This window comes from Petromyzon marinus, chromosome 41, assembly GCF_048934315.1.
Source record: "Petromyzon marinus isolate PM22_M1 ecotype Great Lakes invasive population chromosome 41, UKy_Petmar_22M1.pri1.0, whole genome shotgun sequence".
Lineage (NCBI taxonomy): Eukaryota > Metazoa > Chordata > Hyperoartia > Petromyzontiformes > Petromyzontidae > Petromyzon > Petromyzon marinus.
Window position 1 is genome coordinate 7,743,855 of NC_133707.1, and position 14,149 is coordinate 7,758,003.

General features: G+C 46.7%; 1 protein-coding gene across 50 annotated transcripts in view; it reads right to left on the bottom strand.

Moving 5' to 3' along the window:
• The window catches only part of LOC116951038 (uncharacterized), a 137,265-nt gene that overhangs the window by 106,986 nt on the left and 16,130 nt on the right, over nt 1–14,149 (bottom strand). The window lies entirely within an intron of this gene.

Below are 14,149 nucleotides of genomic sequence, written 5' to 3' on the forward strand. Positions count from 1 at the left end.
GCTGCCCCCCACCCCCCCCCCCCCTCGTGTGCCGTGCCGGCCTTCATAGGTGCTCGCTAACAGCACTTGCCCCAACAGTCTGTAAAGGCTATACGGGGGATATTTGTCTTAGCTGCCTGGATCTTCCACCGTCTGGTACCACCATGGTCTAACGCTGCGATGACTGAGAGTCGCGGTGCATGGGCCACCCTCCTCGTCACTGGCGTCGTTCATGCGACATTCATGAATCCCACACGAGAGCGATGGCAGGGAGACTCGGCAGGTGAGTACTTGGACATCACAAGTGGCAGCCATCGCTTAAATCACAGGGAATCCGATTACAACAGCAGCACCGCAGCAAGGCCGCTGCAATCAATATAAAGCCAGTGGGCGTCAGTCATTACTCTATCCACTCCTGCATCGTCATCACCCATGATCAATCCACTGGTGGATGAAGGCCTCCCCAAGCCGCCGTAATATCTCATGATCTTGCGACGTAATAATGTACCCAAGCATCTGCACACGTTCCACTGGTGGATGGAGACCTATGAATGCCGACGCATTCGCTCGCATTGTTGTGTAGCTCTGTCGCATCTCTCACCTACGCAATTAGTGGAACTGCGGCTAGGCTCACGGCTGGTGATGAGGATAATGTCCTTAAGCCAGCAAAGCCTCGCCGAGTCCCATGACTCTTTTTCAGGAGGGCCCTGCTGCATTTGGATGTTTGGCCAATTCTATTGAACGAGGGTTTGGCTTCGTGTGTGGGGGAAACTGGAGTAACCACTGAAAACCCACGCATACGAAGGGGGATCCACAGTTCGTGGACCAAATCTGTCTGTGGACCGCGCCAATTGCTGTACTGCCATCTACTGCCACCCCGCATCCTTCGCAGCCGTACCACGCCTGCAACGCCTCGTATGTACTTGTTAACACACATCCACATAGAACCAGACTCAATTCCTGCTTAGCTTCTGAGATCTGATAAGATTGGGTACATGCAAGGTGAGTGGGCCATCGACAGAACATTTCACAGTTTTAATTCCTCCCCTCCCCCCATCCTTCCCAAGAGTCTCCACATGTTAGCCAGATATTTCAAAAAAAATATTCAACTCTCAACTAAAATATATATAGGAATGAGAAGAGAGCTTAGATACTTCTAAAACACTGTCAGATTAGCTCATCTTCAATAGCATAGGTCCCTGGTTTCTTGTAATTATAAACGTGGGTGGTGGCTTCGACACAGAGAAATAGCCTTTACTTATCGCTGTTCAGTGAAACAAAACTCACGTGAAATAACAAGTTGTTATTGTAAGTGATAGGCCAATGGACGGACACACGAGGCATCTGCGTGGATTTTTTACAGTTGTGCCGTACAACTCTCCAAACTGAATTCGGTTCCCGAAGTAGCTCCTGGCACTTGGAGTAAAACATCGGACACTTGGAGTAAAACATCGGACATGACGCCAGACAACCTGCAGTACAACCCAAAATCAAAGTACACCTTGGCTTGGTGGGCAGCAATGTTGCCTCTTTAAAATGACATTGGATTCTACCTTGAACAATATCAATAAATCATATAAAATCCATATTCTTGTGGATAATTAAAACGTAAAAAAATTATTGTGAATAATTAAAGTAAAGTCGTACATTTCAGACGTGGCTTTTTATGGCTTCAAATGGGCGAAATGCGCACACACACGCACAAAGATAAAGATGCCCTGTGTAGCCATACAGAGTGGAAGGTCAAGTCCTGTTCGTGAGCACCGATAAAGGCTGAGTTGTGTGGTTAGCACTACGTACAATCAGTCGCCTCTGTTTCCCAACCCTGGTATTCACACAGCACAGAGCAGAGGCTGAGTCAAGGTTCAGCTACCACTTGCTTATGATTTTAGCCATGGCCAGGAATCAGAACTCAGGTCACAAGGTTTGTCACGCATTGCGCTAGCCACTGCACCACCACTCCTCACGAGATAAACATAGGGCAAAAATAAACTTCCACATATGGTAATATACTGTTGGGGCAAGTGCTGTTAGCGAGCACCTATTAAGGATAATAAAGTATTAAAGCTTTCGTGACTGCATAAAATTACTCATTGTTTTTTTCGGTAAAGTCACGTATGTAGAAATACAATAAAATTATATTAAAACAAAAAAACAATCACGACGTTTTGATCACAACGCAAGCGATCTTCATCAGGTGTCAAGAACAAATCACGGAGGTAAATACAACAAAAAGATGAGAGACGACAATTCAACAAACCTGAAGGACTTGACAGCACACGAGCGGGTGGTGTGGCTGGGGCCATGCCCGGCTGACTTTGTCTCCTCAGTACTTATGTTTAGAGGAATTAATTTAAGGCTGAGCCGACCTAGAGCATGCCCCCAGAACTGGTTCAGATGTTTGGCATGACCACAGGGAATTGAACACAGTCTACCGGGTTCGTAGCGCAGTGAGCTAACCACTCGCCGCAGCCACATAGGCAACACACACATCCACAAACAACTAATATAAATAAATACGTGTGAGGGCAAGAAAACAAATAGTAATTGAATTAGTGATCATTTAGATTGTCAAGATAGATGCACGCGCTTTTGCTTGCACAAAACATCGAACAAACGATCCAGCAAATGACCGAACGAATTACTGAATGAATGAATACGCAATCTTTCTCCCAGGCAAAGCCAAAGATCGCCCATATAGCCATTAACAGACTATTGGGATAAATGCTGTTAGCGAGCACCTATGAAGGCCGGCATGGCACACGAGTGGGTGGGTGGCCAGCACCACACGCGGCCGCTTTTGTCTCGCTAGTCGAAATGTTTACACACCATACCAGGTGCTCATTGGAGGCTGAATCGATCTAGGGGAGGCCCAGGACCGATTCAGATAATTATCGAACTCAGCTCGCCGGCAGCATAGCACAGACACAAAACCAACACCACCCGTACAGCCTTAACAGATTTTGGGGCAAGTGCTGACAGATCACCTGTGAATGTCAGCATGGCACACGAGTGCAGACACAAAGAGACACATGCACGCAGGAACGTTAGTCCTGTGGATGAGTGAGGCAGGGATGTGCAGGTAGACCGCTGCCACGCCAGGTGATTGCCAGGTGATTGTCAGGTGATTGCCAGTTGATTGTCAGGTGATTGCCAGGTGATTTCCCCGTGGTTTGTCTGCTTTGCACGACGGTCGTTTCATTACGCACTGCAAAAACGACGTGGGGTGGCTGGTGGGGGGTCGGGGTGCAGGGAGCTGGAATTATCGTGAGTGGGGGTCCCAGCTGTGAGTGGAGTTGCTTTAATAATGCAGAGCGATTTGAAAGGTGGCAACACGCCACCGTCTGGGTTTTAGTCCCCGATGGTCGCGATGCCCCGAGCCCAGGCCTCCCTGCATCCCGCCAACCCCCCTCTCCTCCTCCACCTCCTCCCCCCCCAGCTCCTGGTCTGACCCTGAAACAAATTCCCCAGCCTCTTGCCGGTACAATCCGCCTGAACATCAAAGCTGCCACAGAGCACAACGATAGCAACCGCCTGACGATGCTGGTTGTTGTAACGACCTGCGAAACGTCGTAGCCAATCGTCAAGTTCTGTAGATTCCCCTCCAATGTGCCAGTGCACTGAAGCGGTAATACATTGGCCACGTGTGTTCCACGTGACAACTTTATGCACGACACACATTTCCCTTCACGTAATCCGACCCCAAAAAATATCTATTATGATTTTTATTGGTACTCTAGTCTCCATCGTCTAAAATAAAAACCTGCATTCAGTGGCGCAGCGGGATGGGTAAGGGCCCTGGTGCAAGAAATGAAAAGGGGGGGGGCCCCCTCCTTGTCAAAATGTTCTTCCTTTGTTGTCCGGCATCTGAGCCCCTCTGACCTACGGGCCCCGTTGCCTGTGCATCGCCTGCACACTCAATAACTACGCCGACGCCTTCACCGCAACCTATTTGGAATATATGAGCAGCTGTTTTAAAGCACCTTACATTTTAAATCGCCAATTTTATTATATCCAGGTTGTACATCTGCATGCGCAGAGCCTCTTTGTCAATGCACAGCATACTTCACCACTCTTATTAGTGTGGCTTGATGAAGGCAGGGAGTGTAGATGTGAAAGCATAGAAGTACAGTACAACTTTATGTGCTACTATCTACTACTCCATAAAGTCAACCCTGAAAGCCCTATAACAAAAAGACAAAGATCCCCCGTATAGCTTTAACAGGCTGTTGGGGAAAGTGCTGTTAGCGAGCACCTATGCACGAACACACACACAGGCGTTCACTTGCAGGTCTGTCTGGTCCTGTGGATGAGGCAGGGATGTGCAGGTGGACTGCTGCCATGTTAGGTGATTGCTCCATGTTTCATCTGCTTTGCACGGTGATCACTCAAGGCTAAACAACCTCAACCAAATCCGCAATGACCAGCATCGTAAAGTGTGGCCAAATAACTCCTGTGACCTGCCCAGCTTGGGGATGAGTTCTCTTTCACAGCAGTGGATTGACAAAAGTGCTGTGCACTTGCAAGTGTACACGAGACATGCAGACGCATCAGCGGTGCCCCCCCCCCCCCCCCCCCCCAATTTGGCAGATACAGCTGCGATTGCATTTAGAGACATCTGTAAAATGACTCGGGGAAGTCTTTCCGCCTCGCTCTTGTACAATTACCCAACGGTTATATCCTTCTGCAGCATTCATTGCACGTTATCTTGCCAATAAGTGGATCAGTCGTGATTGCTGTGGCCAGCAACAGAGCGAGGATATATATAATAGATTTAAATATGGCAGTTAAGTGGTTGATGGAGAATAAAAATGCATTTTTTTAAAAACCTCCCCCGGGACTCTATTTACAAACAAAAAATTGGAAAGTGGCTTTTAGATTTCAAACCAATAAAAATAAATGCCATAGGTATTTTATCTTATGATTTCCCAAAATTCCCTGTTTCACAGACATCCTAGGAATACGTGCGGTCGCCCGTTCTGCCAACCGCCGTCCGACCGAGCGGTCAGTCTCTCCTTGGCAAGCACTCATCCAATCACGGTCGCTCATGAAATATTGAGAACGGTCAGAAATACTTTTCTGATTAGCAGTCAAAATGAGGACCCATTAAAGCCGCGTGAGTGCATCTGTGAGTGCGTGCGTAGGGTGCGTGCGCCTGGTTTTGCAACCGTCCGAAAAAATCCGCGTGTGCAACAATTCGTTAAAAAAAAACACGTCTCTAAAATTGAGTTGCTTCCTTGTACACCAGATTTTTCCCAACAATCAACGAGCAAAAAATGTAAAATGATTCCGTTTTATAAATACACACACAGCGAATTGTTACATTCAAGCAGGCATCTGGCCACATTTTTTTATAATCCATATATTGACCAGCATGGTATTCTCTCATGTGCTGTTACTAAAATATGGAGGCATTCACTCAGGCATTTTACGTTTTTCTGCAAGGGTCAGGGCACAGTTCACGTTTGTGGCTTTCTAGAACTCATAATTGCACGCGGGTAAGTGAGTGGTGGAACAGGCAGACACACAGAGAGACCTCGTCGGACGCCCAAGCCCAAAATGTGCGCAAGGTTACAGGGTCGCCGAGGACCCGGAGGCTCATCCATCACGGGGGGGGGGGGGGGCGAGAAATACAGATGCGGTGTCTACGCATCAAACGTGCGTGCTGTCTGTATACAATTCGCTACATTTCATCGGTTGAGATGGCAACTGCCCCTTTCCAACGATAACAAATTACAAGACACTACAAGACTGATGGGGTATAAATATATTTAAGTTCATGTGGTTTTTTTCTTTTGGTCATAATGCAATTGCGAAATCCACGTCGTGGTTTCAAGGCGAAATTTCCATTCAAAACTCTTGCAGCTAACAGCACACCTCCCTGTGTCGTAGAACGGGGCCCCGGAAGATGATATCAGAGAACAACTTCCGACGGCACCTCAAAAGGTCTATCTCCACTCGGACCACACATTGTATGTGCCCCCTCTAAAAGCGTTCAGTGCATGGCAATGAATCCTTTAAAAAAAATTCACCAAATTTCGTGGGCCACAATTAGGAACTAGAGAAAGCAAGACCCATAATAACCACGGGTGGTTGAGACCCATTATTCGAAGGCAGGATCTGAGCAGGGCGAACTCATTGCTGTTTTAAAGTAGCACCAATCTCATTGCTGTCCCTGATTAAACCTCACAGTGAGAGTCCACCATGAGGAGACCTCTTGAACAGCTTTACTATGCAGCTTTACCAAGCATAGACATTTATTGACCTTGAGGTATTTATAAACGTCCGTTCTTTTCTTTCCACCCATAATATTCTCCAATGTGCTTGGTGTTTCCTCAACGTGCAGTACCGTATTGCACATTGACCACGCGCTGGATGTAATGCCGCACTTTACCTCACGTCACTGCGAAATAAACGCCAACTATTCCCTTCACCGGCCATCTTCAAACCCGGCATCCATTTCCCTGATCGTGCAGCCTCTTAACTCGCAGCTGCGTCTACACGAAGCAAGTAACGAATCACCCCGTCCCAAATGTATGACACCTTCAGTAGTGCTGTTTGTTACTGGCCCCTTGGCGCTTTCGGCCTTTGTGGCTGGGCTCAGCACGAGAGAATTGTCAACGATTACGGTCCATGGGTTTTTTTGTTTTACATTGTGGTAAATGTAATGCCTCGAGTGGCTGCTGGAGTCACGCGGTACCATCACTTACAACGCAATAATCAAATGGTAATCAAATCTTACACGCACGTGAGCATACACAACCAGGACAGATACCTCAACAACAGGATGTCCTGGGGAAAACGAGGACAGGTGGCAGGTCTAGCCAGACGGTAAACCACACGGCCAAACTGAAGCCAAGCCCAGGGGGGTTGTAGGCCGAGGTCAGAGTATCTGGGCCGAGGTCGTTGCCTCTGAGCCAAGTCCTCGGAGTGAGGCCGCGCTCCCTTGGCCAAGCCCAACAACAAGAGCCGAGGCAATTTATAATAATGGTCTTTTTTGGGTTAGATCTGGTAAATTGAAATGTGTCGTTAAACCCGCCACCGCCCAACACGGCCAATAAGGTTTGTTACTTAAACAAAACGTGCTAATTATTTCCGATTTCAGCACATCGGTGTGTTGGGAGAGTAATCCCACAACATTTACAATTCGACTATGACGTTTCGCTGGTAATTACAACCAGCTTCATCAAGCGATTAGCCAGAATTGGCTACTAGCCTCACCCAAAAAAACTTTATTGTGGATAATATTGGTCACAAAAGCCTACTTGTTAAACCGCGGAACTTTCCTTGCGCCGAGCAGGTTTTCCAGCTGTCCCGATTTTCCCAAAATCGATCTAATTTTGAGGCGACTATCTTGGGAAGCATATAAGTCTGCCTGGGATATTACAAGTCCCGTTTTTTTGTGATTTGCTTAATACAGTAATACGCCACTTAATACGACGCTTTTACGTGCAGCTCTCCACCCTTCTGGAATTGCGAGGAATTCTTCATCCCATGATGTGTCCTAGTTTCTTTTTTTTGTTTAGCTCAGAGGGGAAACTCGACCGAGGACCGGACTCGAGGGACACAAGACCGCCAAATCGTGACAATCCATCAAAATCACCAGACAGGTGAGAGGGATTGTAACATGGCGAGTTATCACTCGACTACATTCATTGTCATAGCTAAAAAGTCCTCGCGTTTCACACACGTAGCATTGTTAAAGAACACCGGCTGTATTTTCACCTGCTGCATGAGCACATTTCGTAAGGAGCAATTAATACAGTGCTAACTATTTAAAAAGGGGGGAGGGGGGGGGCTCTCACAGTGGCAGGGTGGGAAGGTGGGTGTGTGAGGGGGTGGGTGTGTGAGGGGGTGGGAGTGTGAGGGGGTGGGTGTGTGAGGGGGTGGGTGTGTGAGGGGGTGGGTGTGTGAGGGGGTGGGTGTGTGAGGGGGTGGGTGTGTGAGGGGGTGGGTGTGTGAGGGGGTGGGTGTGTGAGGGGGTGGGAGGTGCGCGGTTGGTGAGAACCGGCGAGGTGAATCAGCGAGGGAGCAAAGCGCGCGCGCGACTCACGCCACGCTCCAATTAGCACAAAAGACAAAGATCCCCCGTGCAGCCTTAACAGACTGTTGGGGCAAGTGCTGTTAGCGAGTAACGCATATGAAGGCCGAAACGGCACACGAGGGGGTGGGTGGCCAGTACCACGTCCGGCTGCCTTCGTCTCCCCAGTGGCTACGATTGCACACCGCACCAGGTACTCACTAGAGGCTGAGTCGACCTAGCGGAGGCCCATTACAGATTCGGATAATCGTCACTGGCGTTGGTGGCCGTGAGCAGGAATCGAACTCGGGTCACCGTATGCTACTGCTCTCCATATCGCAGAGGTAGTCCCACCTGCCGCCTGCTCAGCCTCCTTGCCCAATTCGATGCCCGCCCCAACCGCCCCCTTGCCATGGTGAGAATAATCGAGATGCAGTTTCGTAGAGTCCACCCCTTACGCTACACGATGGAATGGGCTGCCCCGAATTCAACTAGAAGTTCCTATTGATTTAGCACTGTGTAGGTGTTCGCGGTTGTGCCGTACGGCTCTCCAGTGAACTGTCGGTTTGTACCGCGCACTGTCCGGCACGACGTCTGACGTTTCGTGCCACGTGCCGGCAGCTTGTCTCGTGAGTTGAGTAGTACTAGACCGAAACGTCGGACATCGTACCAAACAACACGCAATACAATCCACCAAGCGCATCCGATGGCTTCCCTTTTGAGTTTTTGATTTGTTTTGATGAAATTAAATCATGAACCATAATCATAATTGTCATCATATTTTGTCTATCCACTGCTGAATGAAAGCCGCCATCCCCATGCCGTTACCATCTCTCACAGTCCCACAGTGCCAAAATCCCAAATCGCTCCTGCACAATCCATCTCGCTCCTGAACCAATTTCAATGCTCCATCTCCGTGGAGATCTATCCTTGAGTGCATTTTCACCTCTAGCTGCCATCACCATCACCAATTTTGTCCATCAGCCATTAGCCTTTCGAGTGATGCATCTAAGCCCACTGAATTTTCTTAACAGTCAATATAATGTCTCTTGGTTTGTGTTTCCTGCTTGATCCCATGTGTTCCATTTTCTGTCCCTAAGTGGAATTTCAAGCATACAACTCTCCGTGCTTTTTTGCACACCATACGGCGTTTCTGTTTTCTTTGTCGGCATAGGTAGATATAAGTGTAGGAAGATAGCCAGGTAGGTAGGTGAGTAGAACGGTATGTAGGTAGATATGTAGGTGGGTAGGCAGGTAGCCTGGTATGTAGGTGTGTAGGAAGGTAAGCAGGTAAATAGGTATGTAAGGATGTAGGTAGATGTGTGGGTAGGCTGATCGTTATGTGTGTAGAAAAGGATGCAGGTAAGTTGGAATTCAGGTAGGTACATGGGTGTGTAGGTAGCCAAGTATGTTTGTGTATAGGAAGGAAGGTAGGCAGGTAGACAGTATGTATTGTATATTGAACTTTTTTTCTTCCGTACATAGCCAACCTTGCTTAATCGGTAAGACTGCATGTGTCTATAAGGTCGGTAGTATTGATATAGACTGTTCAGAGTGCTCACTGAAAAACAATTATTGTTCAAGGGGAAAAAAATTAAATTCAGCAATAATTTTGTACGGCTCAGAGCCTGTTAGAATTGCACTATGCATTATTAACAGCAACGTTCATTTATATATGAATACCATTACGGAGGTCTCATCGTACATTGCATGCATCCGTTCTGCCCCACAACATGTGTGCTCAAATGCGTTGACTTATCAAGAATAAATCCGGAACACAAATTGTGAAAGCGCATTGGCAGTGGTGCACAAAGCACGCAGGACACGATCGTCCATAGCGCCGTGCTAAAAGGAACAAAATATAATCGGACACGTTTATGGACATGGCCTTACATCACAGCAGAGCCCTCTCAGGAAGAAATGACATTGCCTGAAATGTAACCTGTGATTGTATTTATTTGTTTTTCTTTCTGGGGAGCGTTATTGATGTGAAGTGATTTTTGCCTGACCAAAGTCGTTTTATGCTCTCCTGGTATTTTAAAATAGCTAAATCATTTGTAGAGTAAGCAGTCCAGCACCTTAACCCCCTTCTGCTCCTCTCTTAACGCCACACCTCTTCTCCATTGTCTCTTCCCTCCCCTCGCACTCCTTCCCGTCCCTCCCCTACCCTCTCATGATCCCTAAGCACCCCTCTATTGCTGTCACTCATTCCTCAATCCATGTAGCACACCCCTGCCATCTAAATCATTGTGTCACCGTTGTGTAAGCTGTGTCATCGACCGCCTTGAGTGAAGGTGCTGAATATGAATATAAATGAGATCAGATCTCATTCAAGGCGATTGGATCGAACAAGAAGCTATGGTATGGAACCGTGGCATTGAGCTGGTTAATGGACACATGTGAAAAAGCGCTAGAGAGCTCATCGAATTCCTCCAGTATAAATATTCTGAATCTGAACCTGAATGTTCCTCCGTGATGTAAAACGCTCGAGAGATCTGTCCGATGGAGGCAGAGCTGGCTCGGCAGCGATGCTCTGCACGTTTGCAGCAGCCAACACCCGCGAGGGAGGAGAGGTCCCCCCCCCTCTGTATCGGCTCAGTTCAGCACCACGATTTCAATGGTGTTAGAGCGCCACCTGCCGTCAGAATTTCTCTTTCAGCAACGCAAGCAATAGATGCTCCACGCCTCCGCCCCACATAAATGAACAGGCAATGCATATTCTACGCCTCCTTCCCATATAAATAAGCAGACAATACTACACGCCTCCATCCCATATAAATAAGCAGACACTACTATACGCCTTCATCAAATATAAATAAGTAGACAATACTACACGCCTCCATCCCATATAAATAAGCAGACAATACTACACGCCACCATCCCATATAAATAAGTAGACAATACTACATGCCTCCATCCCATATAAATAAGCAGACAATACTACACGCCACCATCCCATATAAATAAGCAGACAATACTACACGCCTCCATCCCATATAAGCAGACAATAATACACGCCTCCATCCCATACCTGTCTCCACTTGTTTTTTTACACATCCCATCGGCTACATGACCTCGGGAATATTAGTTTTCGAAGCATTGGTTTAATTCGAGCAAACACTGGGCTGGCATCGACATTCAGTGTCTCATCAGCAGAGCGAGACTTGCTGAAACCAATACTGTCGAACTGCTCGATGTTTATAAGGACCCCCCTTTCTGTTAGACATGGGTCCTAGTAGGATGCAACACTATTTAATACACAGAAGCCACTGTGAGATGCGGGCTCTGAGACCTAAAGCAATTTACAAATGGGTTGCCCCTTTCTGCAGGACACTCATGACTGACTCCAGATGTATAACACAGCTTCGTTTTTAAGAGGCTTACACGCTGGACTGCTTGCGATGTCATGGAGCAGTAGGCAGTCTTGCTAGGATCCATTTCTGTTCTTTAGAACATCCCTTGCAATCGGAGCTCTCAGCTCTTATTCCACCCTCCCTTTTACCTATCTTCCTAGATTATTTCATGCTGTGGATATAACAAGAATGCTTTCATTTGAGTGTTTCCGCTCAGCAGCCTAAGTGTAGTAATAAACAAATCAATATATAGTTACTCCCTTTGTCCAGGAAAGCCTCACAAGAGCCTCAATACTCTTTTTCAGGAGGGTCCTGCATTGGGATGTTTGGCCAAACATATTGATGAGTCTGTGGTTTAATGTGGGAGGAAACTGGAATACGCAGAGACATCACACATATGAGGAGGTACACTTAAAGCTCTGCACAGATTCAAGAATACATTTACATACTTCCATCTTATGGCCACTTCAAGACGAGTGATTTGCCTACGAGACTGCAGGCAGAGCTGTTGTTATACTGAATAGTTTCATTTAGAGGACCCTGAAATGAGAAAAATCTCTGAAAACCATGCAGCAGATCTGGCTGTGAGGCTTTAGTCATGAACGTTTTAACTATTTGATACATAGCAGGCACTCTGAGATGCCTGCTCTGACACCCAATGCAATTTACAAATGGGTTTCTCCTTTATCCAGATCTGTAATCGAATACAACAATCCTGACTGTAACCAGGAAAACAATAATTCTAGCAGCCGCATCTTGATATGCAGATTTTTTTGTTATCTGACATATAGGTATATTTCCCCCCAGGTTTATTCTAATTGTGTTCCTGGCGACCTATCATGAAACAAAATACCCAACTGGAGCTCGTGCAGAGCGACCCTGTGCGACAGCGAACGGCCCACGAAGTGTATTCCGTGGCGAATCCTTCAAATGACCTCTGGTCTATGCAGCAGAGGGCAGCACTTTCCCATCCACTTAGCCACGGAGAGTTTTGTTCACGGGCAGGGGTCGGCAACCTGCGGCACCGGAGCCGCATGCAGCTCTTCAAGGACTGCTTCGTGGCGTCATTTATTGAGGATCGTCTCGTATTCCCATGCATTGTGGCTCTTGAAATACTGAGTTTTTCTTTTACATAATTCTAAAAAAAGTTGCACTTCTTGTTATTTTGGATGCCGAACCCTGTTCATGGGTCACAGTCAGCCAAATATTTTTTTTTTATCCACATAACTGGAATACCAAGCTAGAAGCAGAAGCAAATGAATGTGGTGGCGGAGTCGTTGGTGATTGGGCTGAGATCATTAACTCATCACACTCAATTAAGAACTTGTTTTTATCACGGACAACAGCTAAATTGCCTGGATTTGAACACAGAATCTCGGCAGTGCTAGCTCCGCTCTCTGCCAATGGAAGTCACCCAGGCCACCTCCCGAAATGCAGATGTTAGAGGTAATTTCTGGAGAGCGTCCTCTCACATATGGAGACACTGCAACTGAGAGGGTGGGCGGGAAGCGCTTCGAGTGTTCAGGATGTGCGGTTGTAAAATGACTCTTGGTGTTTCAGACTCAGTGACCCATGTCCCTTGCACTCAGACCCGCTGATAGAACCCCCCCGCCCCCACCCCCTCCATCTCCCCCCCTCCCACCCCCATTCCCTCCTCCTCCCACCCCGCCCCTTAAAACTCTCGCTTGTGTCAAAGTAAAAATAATAATAATAAAAATCAGTTAGCTGTAAATATTAATTCAAGTAAATAACACCATGGCTTGGCTCTTTAAACCTTCTACTTGCCTATCGATTATTGAAACTAGTTAAGATTTACCATACCAATGAAATAATAATTTAGATTTCTGGTAAATTTCGCTCCTAATTTACCCACTCAATGAGGACATGAAAAAAATAACAATATACAGCCCTTCCCCATGCGGCATCGATCATGACCATACTTTACCAAGCAGGGCAGCGGGATTCAACAGTGAATCAGAAACTCTTTGGTTTTTTCGGTAAAGTCACATAGGTAAAAAATAAAATAAATGAAAACAACTAAATTAAATCACGACGTTTCGGGCGCTTTACCGAAAAAAACAAAGCGTATGAACCCTTGCAGTCACGAAAGCTTCAAATCTAGAGTGAATCAGATGTCACGCCATACGCTAATGTTTTCATTCACCCAAGCAAGTGGACAAGACATCGCTTATATTTGAACACACGACTGTATATACACTGTACGTGCATCGGATCGCACACTGGCCTACAATTCTGACAGAACTAGTTTGATTCCTACATAATTAAATAGGCAGGCAAATTGAAGAGAACATCACTGTACAATCAACACAGAAAAAAAACGTTTGAAAACGCAAAGGAGGTGGTAAAAAAGAGACAGAAAGAATCGAATTTTAGCACTGAATAGTTGCCCTAAATCGTGGAAAGTCAACGGGAGTAAATAAACACGTAACTTCTGAATATGTCCTTCCAGTGTACACTGTTAGAGAGTGGAGTTCTGAGTTTGTATTTACTGTAGGTATGTTGTGTCCAAGTCCCAAGGAAACCTGAGATTACCTCTAATCACAAGGGGCATTTCAGGGCAGACTCGAAAGCCAGACACCCAATCCACTGCATCTCCATCTGATGTGACCCAGACACAACCCACACTAAACTGGCACAACTTCCTATTCATATCTAACACTAACATCAACTAACCCGACACACCAACCCCACACACCTTACACTCGTTCCATGCACATCAAATACTATTCCCATACACTAACCACATCCACAACCGAGTGCTAACCCTGTAGAATAT